Source organism: Nipponia nippon, unplaced genomic scaffold (assembly GCF_047370975.1).
Source record: "Nipponia nippon isolate SJK-2023a ecotype South Korea unplaced genomic scaffold, ASM4737097v1 scaffold_6, whole genome shotgun sequence".
Classification (NCBI taxonomy): Eukaryota; Metazoa; Chordata; class Aves; order Pelecaniformes; family Threskiornithidae; genus Nipponia; species Nipponia nippon.
Window position 1 is genome coordinate 67,414,769 of NW_028262380.1, and position 13,535 is coordinate 67,428,303.

Genomic DNA, 13,535 nt, shown 5'->3' on the forward strand with positions numbered 1-13,535 from the left:
AAATCAAGACAGTTTCTAGAGAAAAAAATGTGGCTGTGCTGTCAAAATTCTTGTTCATTGCTCACAGATTATTTGCTAGTGAGTTTTCATGCCAATATACCAGCTTGGCTGCGTTGACTTGAACACAATCTCTCCTGATTTAAACTTGTGTTGTGGAACCTGGCCCTTTGCATTTATATTTATAATGAAGTCTGTTTATTGTCTTTGATAAAAGCAGGAGAAACCAGTCTGCTTGAAAATCAGGGTGAATTGTTCAGTTGTCCATGTAATGATGGACAGTTATATTTTGCTATTATCTTTGATTAATGTGCTCTTCACTATATGACTTCCCTATGGATTTTACCAGCCACATGTCAGCAAGCGTAAGAGCCAATTTCTTGCCCTTTGTAAGTCAGGCCAAGGGGAGGTCTTGGGAGCAGAGCGCCATAACGGACCATGAAAGTCTGAGAGCAATTATTTCTAGTTAATCAAACACAAGCAATAGCAGGAAGGAAGGTTTATTTATGGAAGAGATGTCTATTAAGAAACCTACAGTTTTTATTTACTACTTTCAAAGAAGATTGCTAGAAAATGAACAAAATAAAAGCCCTGTAATATTTGAAAATAAGGACAGTTTAAACATCAGCCAGAAGGGAGAAAAATCTCTCATGTATTTAAAAGATGCAAGCTCATTGTTTCATATGTGCTTTCTAAATAACATTATACCTTTTTATGTTTTTTAGGGTGATAATGTTATGAAAATGATTAGGACGACAGCAAGTGGATGCTTCAAGGTGAGTCAAGCTTAATTTATTTTCAAAGGTCATAGTTAATGAAGTTTTAGGTGTAGACTAAAGCAATTATTTATAGTCTGGATTCAGGCCAGTGCAGTGCTATATCAGCCCCTGGGTAGCTTAGGGGGAAATTTCACCTTAAGCAGGAAAGAACTTTATTTGTCTGCATACTAGAAAGCTGCCCAAAGCTACCTCACTTCAGGGAATATAGAGTATTAACTTCCTAGATATTCTTTTCTACTGTTCTACCATCTTTTTCTCTTTGGGGATGCTGGAGGGGACAATTCCTCCCTGATGTTGCAGTAGAAAAAGTGTCCCATCCATTTGTGTAACTGCTTGGTCCCTGAGTAGACTTTGTGTGGATTGTTCTCGGTATCCATCTGTCCATTACCACTGTCACACTCTGGATCTGCATCTGGCATCAGCTGTAATCAAATGTAGGCTACTTAAGTTGTCAGCAAAATTAAAGCTCAGACTTTTACTACAAAGAGCAAAATGCTACTAATTTTGTTGTGAAAGTTGTGTCCTATATTCCTTCCTAATGATGTATTTGGTGTATATTGTGTATTTACTTGGTGGGCTACATTAGGAGGAGTGTGGTGATGCTTCCCCTCTAGTCAGCACTGGAGAGGCCACACCTGGAGTGCTGTGTGCAGTTCTCTGGTGCAAGAGACTGGGGAGAATCCAACAAAGGGCCACTAAGATGACTGAGGGACTCTCGTATGAGGAAAGGCTGAGAGAGCTGGGACTGTTCAGCTCGGAGAAGAGAAGGCTCAGGGGGGGATGTTATCAATATATATAAATACCTGAAAGGAGGGTGCAAAGAAGCTGGAGCCAGGCTCTTTTCAGTGGTGCTCAGAGCCAGGACAAGAGGCAGTGGACACAAACTGAAACACAAGAGATGCTATCTGAACAGCAGAAAACACTTTTTTTACTGTGAGGATGACTTGAGCACTGGTGCCTATTGCCCAGCAAGGTTGTGGAGCCTGCAACCTTGGAGATACTCAAAAGCCATCTGGACATGGTACTGGGGAACTGGCTTTAGATAGCCCTGCTTGAGCAGGGGGGTTGGAGCAGATAACCTCCAGAGGTCCCTTCCAACCTCAACCATTCTGTGATTCTGCAAAGGGTGAGAATTTAAACCACATACATTAAATAGCATGTTTCCAAGCTCCTTGGAGCTCAGTGCTGCTTAGAAATCTAGATGAAGCCACATTCCACAGTCCCTATAATAGGAAAGAGAGTCTCCCCTGCAAATCAAAAGAGCTGTTTTTCTCATCTCTCCTGTTACCATCTGTTTGCACTAGACAATTTAATCCATATTAATACTCAGCTCTGAAAATATTTGACAAAAATCTCCACGAACAAGTCAATCATAGCCTGAAATAAATATTGAAGAGCACTAGAATGTCTTGGCCCAAGTATCAGACATATCTGGCTTCACTGGGCCATTGTTCAAAGGTTCATTGTGCATAACTGTGATTCTGACATACGAAGACTGTCTGCCCAGATTATTAAAGAAAATAAAGCCATCTGTTTATTATACTTGCAGGTCACTTCCTGCTTATGCAGTTCTTGGAGATAAATGCTGTGAAGTATGGAATGGTGCCTCTTGTATTTTAAATTAACTCAAGAAGGCCTACTGGTATTTATGACATCATAATCACATACAAAGGAAAAGAGGGAAATCATGCCCTTAGGTGAAAAAAGCTGACCAAGAAAAAAATTGTGTGTGAGCAATTGAAATGGCCTTATAAATAAAAAATATTTTATTAACAACAAACTAGGGCTTCAGAAAAACATGTATTTTTTTCTAAATCAAAGCTTTTTTTCCAGGTACAGCATATGAATGGAAAGATCCTGAGCCTTTTCTGTGTATCTGTTTGGTAACGTTTCTGTTATGCTTCGACTGTGTGGATTTATCTCTGATAAATGCATCATGGATTCACCTCCATCACTGGTGACCTGATGTACTGGGAAAGTAAAGGTAATTTTTTAATTGCTCTTTGGTGGCACGTAATGTTCTGCCTCTATCTGTTAGATGGAAGTATGCTGCTCTGGTGACAGTAAATGCTGCGTGTTTATACTTGATGTTTCCTGTGAGCTTCTGGAAGCTATTGGACTAGATCTTCAGAAAACATGAACATTTATAGTTATATGGGATTTGGCCTATGCGAAGACTTTTTTATCTGCATTTACAGCTATGAAGGCTTAACAGTTGCATTTTAGTTTGATTTAAACAGAGCTTCAGCAAAATCTTTACTTCAAGGACTGTATGCGTAAGCTGCAAGGGAAATCAACCTATGTCAGTCTACTATTCTTTGGACACTGGCTTACCTCCTTACAGCACAGCAAAGAATGTACCTGTAAAAGTAATTGCACACATAATCTGAAAGAGATATCCATGACATGTCACTGCTTTTCCAGAGAAATAGTATGTAGGTGTCTTAGTGTTGTCTAAGATTGAGAAAGGACAATGTCCTTTTTGGAAACTGTTGCATAAGAAATTGCACTGGACCCTAAATAGCCTTGATATTCTCCAGCCATAATATTTGCAACTTTTGTAGCCCTTGGAAATAGAATCAGGGAGAGTTCCTCTACTCTCTCCCTCACTTGCACAGGCATGCAGAGGTGGGACAGAGTTTTGCCAATTGGTTCCTTTGTTGCTGGCAGACAAAAAGATAAATTAGTGTTGCAACCTGCCTTTCCCTTTCCTTTTAAAAAAGTTTGCTTAAAAGACTAAGACTAAGATCAAGAGCTTTGCAGATGTATCAAGAATTAATGACCGTTGTGTAAGTCACACATCCCGTGCCAAACAATCTACATCCCAGCTGAGATGATGAGTACAGAGACAAACTCTGACAGGGAGTATGTCATGGGAGTAGCAACTGTACAGGAATGAGTATTGGGAATGACTTCTTACAGGGAAAACAAAAGAAGATTAGGGATTCAGAAAAAGATGTGACCAAGGTGTCCATAAAAATGAAAGTTGACTAATCTGACAAGGCTTGGATTTCAAAGTCTTGTTGGTGTATCTAGACTCTAATGGGTCTGATTTTTTTTTCTTACTGTATTTTTGGCTTTCCTTTGTGTTAGTATGAGACAGAGGTATCCTCTTAGGCTGTGATTCCCTTGAGCTTTTTCCTATCTATTTTTCCTCTCTGTCTTTTAATCATAGTGAAGAATCCAGGCCTTTTGATATGATCCCCTATCACAGATGAGGATTAGCTAGGATGAGGGGAATTACCCACTTCATGCTAGGCAAGGTTGAGTATAGTTAAGGGAAAACATATGCATGGAGCTCTTTGCTTTAGCTTTTTCTCTATGTGCTATAGACCTTTCAAGGAAAGAACAAATAACGCCTTCTTCTGGGGAGGCCATTTTGAGTTACTATTCAGTCAGTGTCAAATTCAGTTTGGCCTCATTAGGAACAAGGGGAGTTGTGGCCTGTAGACAGACTCAGAGAATGTCTGGGCCATGACAGATGGAGTCATCACAAGGGAAAGAGATACTAAGCCCTGATTTAGCGTGTAAAACTGTTCTAAGCTGTGTTTAAACTCTTCATGGTCCATGCCAGAAATAATTCAAATCTTATATTTTTGTCTGTGCAGAGGAGTTGGACTAGGTCAAAATCCTGTGCCTGGATCCTTACTATGGAAACTTCTGCATAAGGCCTTAAATGAAAACTGCGTGGGTTGCGCCTGTCTATGCCCTTGAATAAGAACAACCAGCACTGCAGTATAATAGGGTCTTTGCTAATGCAATTAAAATATCTAGGAAATAAAAGACAGGATGTGAGTTAATAGTTATAAGGCAGCCCCTCCAAATAACAAAATGTTGGTCATCATCAGGAATAGTACAAAGAAAAAGACAGAGGACATTGCTGCTATATAAAAATTTGGCTTTGCCCACATCTTAAATACTGTACGTGGTAATTGTCTCCCCATCTCTAAAAGGACAGACTGGAGTTAAAGGAGGTACAGAGAAAGGAATCTAAAATGGTTAAGAGGATGGGGCTGCAGCATAACAAGGAGAGACTGAGATGTCTGGGACTCTCAAGTATTGGGAGGAGAAGGCTGAGAGAGATGGAATTGATTTTTACAAAGCTATGAAGATGAATCAAATGCAGTCCATTTTTTCACCAAACTGTGTATTAATAGAACTAGGGGCTACCTAATTTCTTTGGTTTTAAATCAGTCCTCTACTAGTTTCATTACTTTGCACACTGCATAGTTAACTTCAGGAATGTGCTGCCACAGGAGAAGGTGGAAGCAAACAATGTCAACAGATCAAAAAATCAGATGAAACTGTGGATTGGAGGTCCTTAAATAGGTACCGAAGGGATTAGGCAGGAGGATTCTGTAACAACCCTAGTACAGCTCTTGAAGAGGAGACAGAATGCTTGGCTAGATGAACCCCAACAGGGTGTTTCCTATGTTTTTGTGTTTTTAAGGCTGTCACATATGATGTCTGGTGAAACCAAAGGCTAAAGATTTAAGTGAATTATTTTTCCAGCAGAAATCAAACACTTTTTTTTCTTATCTTTTGGGTTGGCTATGCTGGCTTACACACTGTAATACATCAGTCTGTAGGAGAGTGTTTTCTTTTTTCTTTTGTCAGGAAATCAGCCATTTCAGCTTTGTGGAACCGAAAGGTATAGTTTGTTGGTTTTGGTTTTGTTTTTTTTTAATAAGACTTCAACCAATGCTTGGAGTTAAGTACAATTACACATAGAGTAGGAAGAGGTGGTAGAATTATATTGTGCAATTATTTTATTTTTGGAAAATAGTTTCAACTACTTGTGATTACATTTAATATTGAAAATCTATAAAAGAATTCTGGGAAAATGTATTTTCACAACTTAATATAATTGTGTGGTATTCAGTAATGGCTCAGTTTTGTTAACTTTGCTGTTCTCAACCAGTACACTATTTTTTTGACATCTTGATGGGATCAGCTGCTAGGTCTGACTAAAATTGGCAGAGTTGATCCCTTTTTGGGATCAACTTAAGTCACTTCATTTTAGATTTGAGTCCTTTATACTCTGTTTTGAGGAAGGTTGTAATTATTTCATTTTTTAAATGATTACTTCTCCCTCTTCCTCTGTTTCCTTCATTTGAGTAGTATGTAACTGTCAGGCTTGAGAGCATGGAGTTTTTCTTTGCAAGCCAACTGACATGAGACTGTCATGCAATTATATTAAGCAGCCTTTTGGATCCATCTTTTGGCTTTGATGGACAGTCATGCCTTTACTATGCTTTCTGCTCTCTGTGAGATGATTTAAGAGAAAGGTAAATTATTGTGAACAATTTATATGCTCCATCAAGAGTTTTCAGGAGAATAATTATTCTGCTAAATTTCTTGAGTTTTGGGGGTCAATAAACACTTTCTTGGCTCTCTAAATACCAGCTTAAAACCAATATGGCAAACAAATAATAGCACAAAGAACTTGGGAATGTTTCTGCACCAGAATGTCTGTGATTGTATTTTTATTTCTTTCAGCATGAATTACAAGACTGGGCACAGGCTAAATGACATATCCTGGGGTGGCCAGGTTCATTCTGCTGTTTCCTGCTTCTCTGTCTCTCTTTATCCTCCCCTGGAAGCAGGACAGGCCTTTCCGGACCAGCCTGAGAGAGGAGTAGGCAGGAGGAGAGCTGTACTCCTTCCTTCAGACTCAAACATCAGCTCTCCACCTTTTGCCCAGTAAAATGCCAGAATATTTTGTCTGAGGTAAGCAGGTCCCAAGCAAGGAGTGAGCAATGAGCCTGTGCTGAGGTGTAGAATGTGACAGTATGGGAGAAGATGAAAAGAAATGGGTCTCTGTCCCAGTGACACTTCACATAACCTCCACAGTCAAGTCTTTCTGGAGAGGTCACAGACCCCTTCGCATCTCTTCCCAGCGAGATCAAATTCTCTCAAGCAGGAGACTTGTGAAGAGAAGGAAAAGCCCCATACCTATCTGCAGATACCTAAATCCTTTTGCACTTATTGTTTTTGCAAATACCACAATAGTTGGCATTATCATGAGACAGTCATCTTTTGTGTCAGTAACACAAGATTCCAGTGGTGTCATCTATTGCTGTCATGGTCATTATCACTAAGGCAGCTACCCACCTTCCCGGCCAAACTTAGCTCACTCTTTGGGAGTTTGGGGGGAGGTAGGGAAAGTAGAGTTGGTGTTTGACAGCCTGCAGCTGGGAGTGTGCATGTATCCTTTTATTCCTTATCACGCAGCTGTACCAGCCAAATACTTTCTTTGTATGTCAGGAAAAGGTGCAGTGACAGGAGCTGGCTGCCAGTATTTAGCAAGAGGGTGGTTCAGGGAGAGAATCGGACAGTTGAAGCTAAGACGCATACACACAAGTCTGGTATTTGATGTGGCTATGATGAAAGAATCTGTGACCTTTGCAGTGCTGCTAATGGATCACAGAGTCAGGTCTCAGGCAAAGCTTTACAAAGCCTAGGTTGTGGTGTTTCCTACCATTGGAAAGATTTTGGAAGGGAGAAAATTGTAGGAACATATTTGCAAAATTCCTGTTATTTTTTTTCTTTAGTTCTCAAAGAGAGCTTTTAGAGACTCAGAGTAGCAACCTGTTTTTCTTGACTTTCACCAATGTTGTCTGACTTAGCAAATGACCCTGCAGGCCTGTAGTCTCTTTTTGTGCTCACCGATGGCCAGGACCTCTTGCTCTTACAAAGACTTGGGTGGCTTGATATGGCATAAGGCTGCTTCAGTTATGAGCTTCGCAAACAAAAGTTAGCTTTGCTATATAGCTTCAATGCCAGAAAATAAACACACATACACTTAAAATCCAGTGAAAGTCAGGCAAGGTCTTTCTAGGGTTTTTAGTTCAATCACTACAGCCCTACTCAACTAGGGAGCCTTGAGAACAAGTAGAGTAGAAGGAAGAGTCCTGCCTGCCTTTCATGTAGAAAAACCTGACTTCTTCATCCTTTTCAAGGCAACAGAATGTCAAGTCAGGTTGTGTTGCCTAAGGCTGCTATGCAGTGAGGGGATTTAAATGTAACCTCCGCATACAGAAAAAGGAAGTCCCTTAATTCATTCAATATTTTATTAGAAATCTCTTAATGCTGGTCTTATTCCTAAAGGTAAACATCTCAGAGGCTTTTCAAAGCCTGTATTTCATTATTTAATAATCTGTTTTCAGTAACATAATTCCCTAGGTCTGAGCTTGTAACTAAGTCCACAGGCTGGAAATATCAGCAGTCCAGGAACTGTTAAATAATTAAGCCATTGGTGCCTGTAAGTGTTAAGGCTTGAATCACTCATATTTTATTTTCACAAACTGCTGGGGAAAAAAAAAGTGCCATGAAAAAAGATTACTTACTAGCTCTTTTTAAGGACAATATAACTTTTGTCTACAATGGCATGGTTTGAAACTGTATGAATTTTTGTTTATAAAGTAGTATTTATAGGAGAATATTTAGCAGTGAGCCTGTACGTACCTGGCTTTTTGTGTAGAGTAGTTTCACCTGTATGTAATAGAGTTCTCATGTCTTCTGGACTCACTGGAAATCCCTGCCTCCATTCAGAGGCTAAATACATTTTTACAGGACTTCTGTATGGCAGCCTTTTTTTAAAGAATTCCTGGGAATAGCCATTGACTGGAAAATACAGGACAGTGTTTGGCTGTGGAACAGCACAGCCCTATACTAGGTGTGTGTGTGTACTTGTTCATGTGCTCGCGCATGTGTATGTGTGCGTATATGTGTACACAAGCACACATTTGCACATATCCTGTCTCTCAAATGGGGGAAATGTCTCTGAAGGTAACTGAAGGCCAATATTCGAACTACTCATTTTGACATCTCAAACACTGAGGTGGAAGTGGGATCATTTTGAACACATAGGATGTGACATAGACTGCTCTCTAATTTCAAGCAGATGGAGGCAGGTCAGTCCACTGAGGGAGTTTCTCATCCATGAATGATATATGTCATGATTTTTCTTCATCAGAGAAGGAAGATGAGATTGGTTTCATCATAGTACCACTTACCCTGGAGGAGGACAAAGTAGTACAATGATGGATATAGCGTAAGAGAATAGGAGTTCAAGGAGGGATAACAGAGGGCTTTTGTGAGCACTAATAACACGCACTCCCTAACTTAGTCCAGACAGAAAACAATTGAGTGAGCACCATAATTTAGTACAGAACCAGATCACTTTCTTCTGTAGACAATTTGAAATCAGCTGCTATGTGGAGTGAGATGGCTGAACAGAAATGGGGGGGAGGGAAGGGGTGAAAATGAGATTTTGCTGAAATGTTGCAGGACAGGGGAATATTTTCCTTGTACTGCTAAACGGAATTCTGCACTTAGCAGTGCATAAACCAGATTAGTACAGGGCAGGAAATACATACGGACGGTCTCGAATACTGGGTTTTGTTCTGTTGTATATGATAGTATGACAATGCTATCTTTCTGTATCTATCATCAAACATACTTATTAAGCTAAGATCTGCAAATAAGTGGTTAGAATGAACCTATTTTTTTTTCATTGTGTCCATTTGTTTACTTTGGCTTTTTGAAATACCTTGGGACTCTTGTGATCTGTAGTGGGAAATCTGTCTGCATTCCCTTCAGAGTTTATTTGCTGTGTTTACAAGCTTAGACTATATTGACATTGTTACTAAGGAGAAACTAGCTTTTGGCAATGCAGGGAGCTTTAGCAACTTTATACATACGAAATTTAAACATACAAGCATTACAGTAAAAAAAAAACAACAAAAACCCCCCAACAAATTTTAAATTCTTTGCGTTCAAACTACTCATAAATTATAAAATACTGGAATTAAGCTCACCTCTACAACCTGTGTTAGACCCTTCTGTCTTCTGTATGTTCATTATAAAATAGTTGGTAATTTTGGCTATCAGCATGAAAATATTTTTCTGGTAACTTTGCGGAGAACAAATTGTCTCAAACATCTAAAAAATTATCATGAAGCTTGCTTTTCAGGAAAGTTATTTTAAAATATTTGGTGCTCTCTTGGCTAGGATCAACTGGACTTATTTGCTGCCTTGATTTAAACATCATATTGACATCTTGTTGTGATTAGCTGCAAAAAGAATGTGGAGATATTCATGATTAGACAATATCCTGTGAATTAAGAAGGCTGTGACTATTTTCTGCAATTGAGTAATGGTGAACACCAGACTTAGAAAAAATCAAAGAGTTTATGAATATTACAAGTCAATCAAAAAGTTTCTGTTATTATGAAGACATTCCATTTCTTTAATAGCCATAGTTTAGTTACAAATTATTTTTTTTCCAAACCGTTAGCAATAATTGAAAATATGAGTACTGAAACTAAAGAACTTCCTTTCATGGTATGCTTTTGATTCTTTTCTAAAAAACAAAGTCCTACCTTATGGTTTATTTTATGGAAGTTTAGGATTATAATTTTAGCAAGTAAAAATTAATTATTTATGCAAAATCATGTTTTCACCGAACACCCCCTTCTGGTTGTTTTCCAGGATATGGTATATCTTATCTGGTGGTCATACTTACCTTTTCTGTGCTGGAAAGGGGGAAAAGTGAAGCTTCTAAAATGTGGCTTTAATCTCAAACTATCGTTTTCATACACAAACTAATAGAGAAAGTGTCTTCTGCCATCACTTCTATCTTATGGCCCAAGACTACTTTCTTCGAGTTCTCAATGTTTCTCATAGAACAGATTTTTTTATCTTTGCCACTAGGGTTTGAGGAAATTGCTGTAATATAATTGTACTCTGTTTCAGTTCAGTGTCACTATTGTTTTGAGTCACTACACTTGCTGAAGTGGGCAGGTTTCTTTGCAGCAGTTAGTAGTCTAAACATGAAAGTGTCCCTTTTTTGTGTGTTTTGGTTTTTTTAAGCCTTTTTTTGACCTCTCTGAACTTAAAGTGCATATTTTAAAACACCAACCAGACAAATGACAGGATGGAAGCTTATGACTTATTGATTTTGTTTGAGACTGGTACTTTGACATTTTACTCTTCAAATAACACAAACATTTTCTGTTTTGTTTTTTATAATTGTCAGTGTTGGGTCCACAGCCACCTCACTAAAATAAATCAAAACAGTTCCTTGTATTCACTGTATTATAACTACAGCAGATGATTTATTTTAATGACATTTTATCCTTTTTTGAGAGGAGCAGAAGCATTAGTGTGAAAGATGAAAGATCATTTAAAATAGTAGTAAGATACTTAATCAGTTCCAGGTAAGCAACCTCAAATCACTCAGATTTGCAACAGGGAAAGCACATATACAGGTAGTTATCACAGAGCTCCTGAACTGAGGTAGCTTGTCAAAATTTCTGCCCTGTTCTTGCTCACTCTGTGGCAAATGTGATGCAACGTGCCTCCCTTTTTGTCTTCACTCTAAGGATAAAAGGACATTCATAGCAGCAACATAAGAGGCTTCTGCCAGTTTTCCCTCAATAGGTAAATTCAATATTATTTGGGGAATGCATGTCCCTGAAGCACAGAAGGAAGAAATAATTCATTTTGAATGAGCATTCTTAGAATAAACACGTGTAAATATGAATGATGTAATGCACATCATTCTTTAGAATTAAGATTTCCCTGTGGAGTTAGCAGGCAATTAAACATCAAATTTGAGGCAGAAATTGAACCAAGATTCTAATAGATTATTTTTTCTCTGTTGCAACAATACTCATTTCCTTTTTAAAAATCCAGCTTAAGCTGTTTTAGATGTCACAAAAGGGCTTGGACAAATAGCTGTCAGGTCCCTGCATTAATCTTTAACTTTGGTATTGTTGGCTTACTGTAAACCACAAAAAGTCATACTGTCATGTGTCTGTCCACAAAGTTAATCTTAACACCACAATGCAGCTTGCTTCAGAGGCCATTCCTAACATAAAGAGGTTTAAAGAATCCATCAGTTGCACCTAGAATGTCACTGTATCTCTAAAGAAATGGGAATGAAAGTCAAATGCAGTTTTTAATGCTTGTTGAAGTCAAAACTTAGGGAATTTCATTACTTAGGTCCTTGTTGTTTTAAACCACTTGTTAATGAATTGATTAATTTATAATTATTTAATTTCTTATCTATTATTTAATTATGTAATTATTTGATTTAATTAATTTATTATATATTTATAATTATTTTATATACTTCAATTAATTGCCAATTAATATTAATTATTCCTTATTAATATATAAATTATTCAGCTTTCAATCATTAACTTTCAACATACTATGGAATTCCAGCAACAGCTGTGTATTTTCAATACACTACTTTATTGGTATCAGATCTGGTATTTCCTTCAATAATGCTGTTTTATCCCACTCGGGGATTTTTATTGTTTATTCATAGCAAAGTTTTCCTACTGTACAAATTTAACCTTTTTTCTCTACTACAGTTTCAACACTTTAGCTCTTGCTACCATTAATGCTGCCATATTACCTTTCCTCTGAAACCTCAGTGATAGTCCAATGAATAATTGTAGGAAAGTTTTACCCCTGTAACATCTTGCTCAGAATAAATATGTCTTGGGAAAGGACATTAAGAAATGAAGAAAATTGTTTGTATACGTCTCTCTTAAACCTTTTTTCTTTTCCAGTTTTATTAAGGAGCAGGGTTCATTTTAAACTTATGATTCCGAAGGATCATTGAAAGAAGATTCAAAGAGATCTAATTAAATTGTCTGTTACAAAAACATCTTTATGGAAAATGTGATCTTTCTGTTTTCATGCTATGGATGACTAAATTCCATTCTAAGGTTTCAAAGTAGTACAGAACGACTGACTGTATTGTCTGTTGTCTAAGTCTTTAATTCTCTTGCACCTTGGCCAGGTCAATAGATCCCAGTTGTTAAGCTTTCGTTCATTTTTTTACTTGTCCATAATAACCAGTGAACAGCTAGAATACATTTGAACGCATAGTGTTTGAAGATCAGAGGGAAACATCGTGGATTTATGAAAGGAAAGAAATAAGTGGATGATATAAACAGGAAAGAAAGAGGAAGTAGAAGGTTTAGCATGCGGCTCTCTAAGACATGTGTTTGCTGATGTTGCAGGCACTGAGACTGCCGTCAGAGACTATTGGGCAGGAAAGGGGCACCAGCAGTGTACATCTTGTACATGGTGCTGCTGATCCCCAGCACTTAAAGGTGAGACTGTGCTGGCCAGATTCTCTTCTCACGTGGGCTTATGCAGAGCACCTCTGCTGGAACGGCTCTGGTGGAAGGTACAGCACTTCTGAAAACTCTCAACCATCTTAGTATGCCTCTTCTGGCAATTTAAAACTTAATTAGCATGAACATTTGACCCAATTAAACTAGCACCCTCTCCTCTAAATGTAACAGAGCTGTGAGGAGAGTAACCGCTTTGGGCCACCACTGTGCTTCAGGTGCTGCAAGAAATTTGCCAGTATAGGTGGTAAGGGAGTGGTGAAAGTATATTATGTCTTAAACGGGGTACATTGCCCTAAACTGAGCACAAGTATATTCTGCACCTTGTCCTCCATTTGCAATGTTTGGAGCCTATCCTGATTAGGTCTAAGCAATCTAATTGGATTATTGTGCTAGAAATGTGGCATTGGAGATTCTTTTCATTGTTAGGCATTTTAGCTCTGTTAACCTGTACCACGATAAACAGTAAATATTGGCAGCATCTCTATGGCACATCTACTTCTGTTCAGTTGACATTTTTGCATGTTCTGGAAACAGAACCAAATTATAATTGACAGCCTACAGCATTCCCCTTTGCATTAGTTTGAATGAATTAAGCAGG

General features: G+C 38.2%; 1 protein-coding gene across 3 annotated transcripts in view; it reads left to right on the forward strand.

The window, feature by feature from the left end:
- Positions 1-720: 720 nt before the first annotated feature.
- TTC29 (tetratricopeptide repeat domain 29) overlaps positions 721-13,535 on the forward strand; it is a 308,070-nt gene continuing 295,255 nt past the window's right edge. For all 3 annotated transcript variants that reach the window (XM_087736793.1, XM_087736791.1, XM_087736792.1), the window contains exons 1-2: positions 721-773; positions 2,610-2,760. The gene's annotated coding sequence lies outside the window, so the exon portion shown is untranslated. The remainder of the gene's footprint in view (positions 774-2,609; positions 2,761-13,535) is intronic.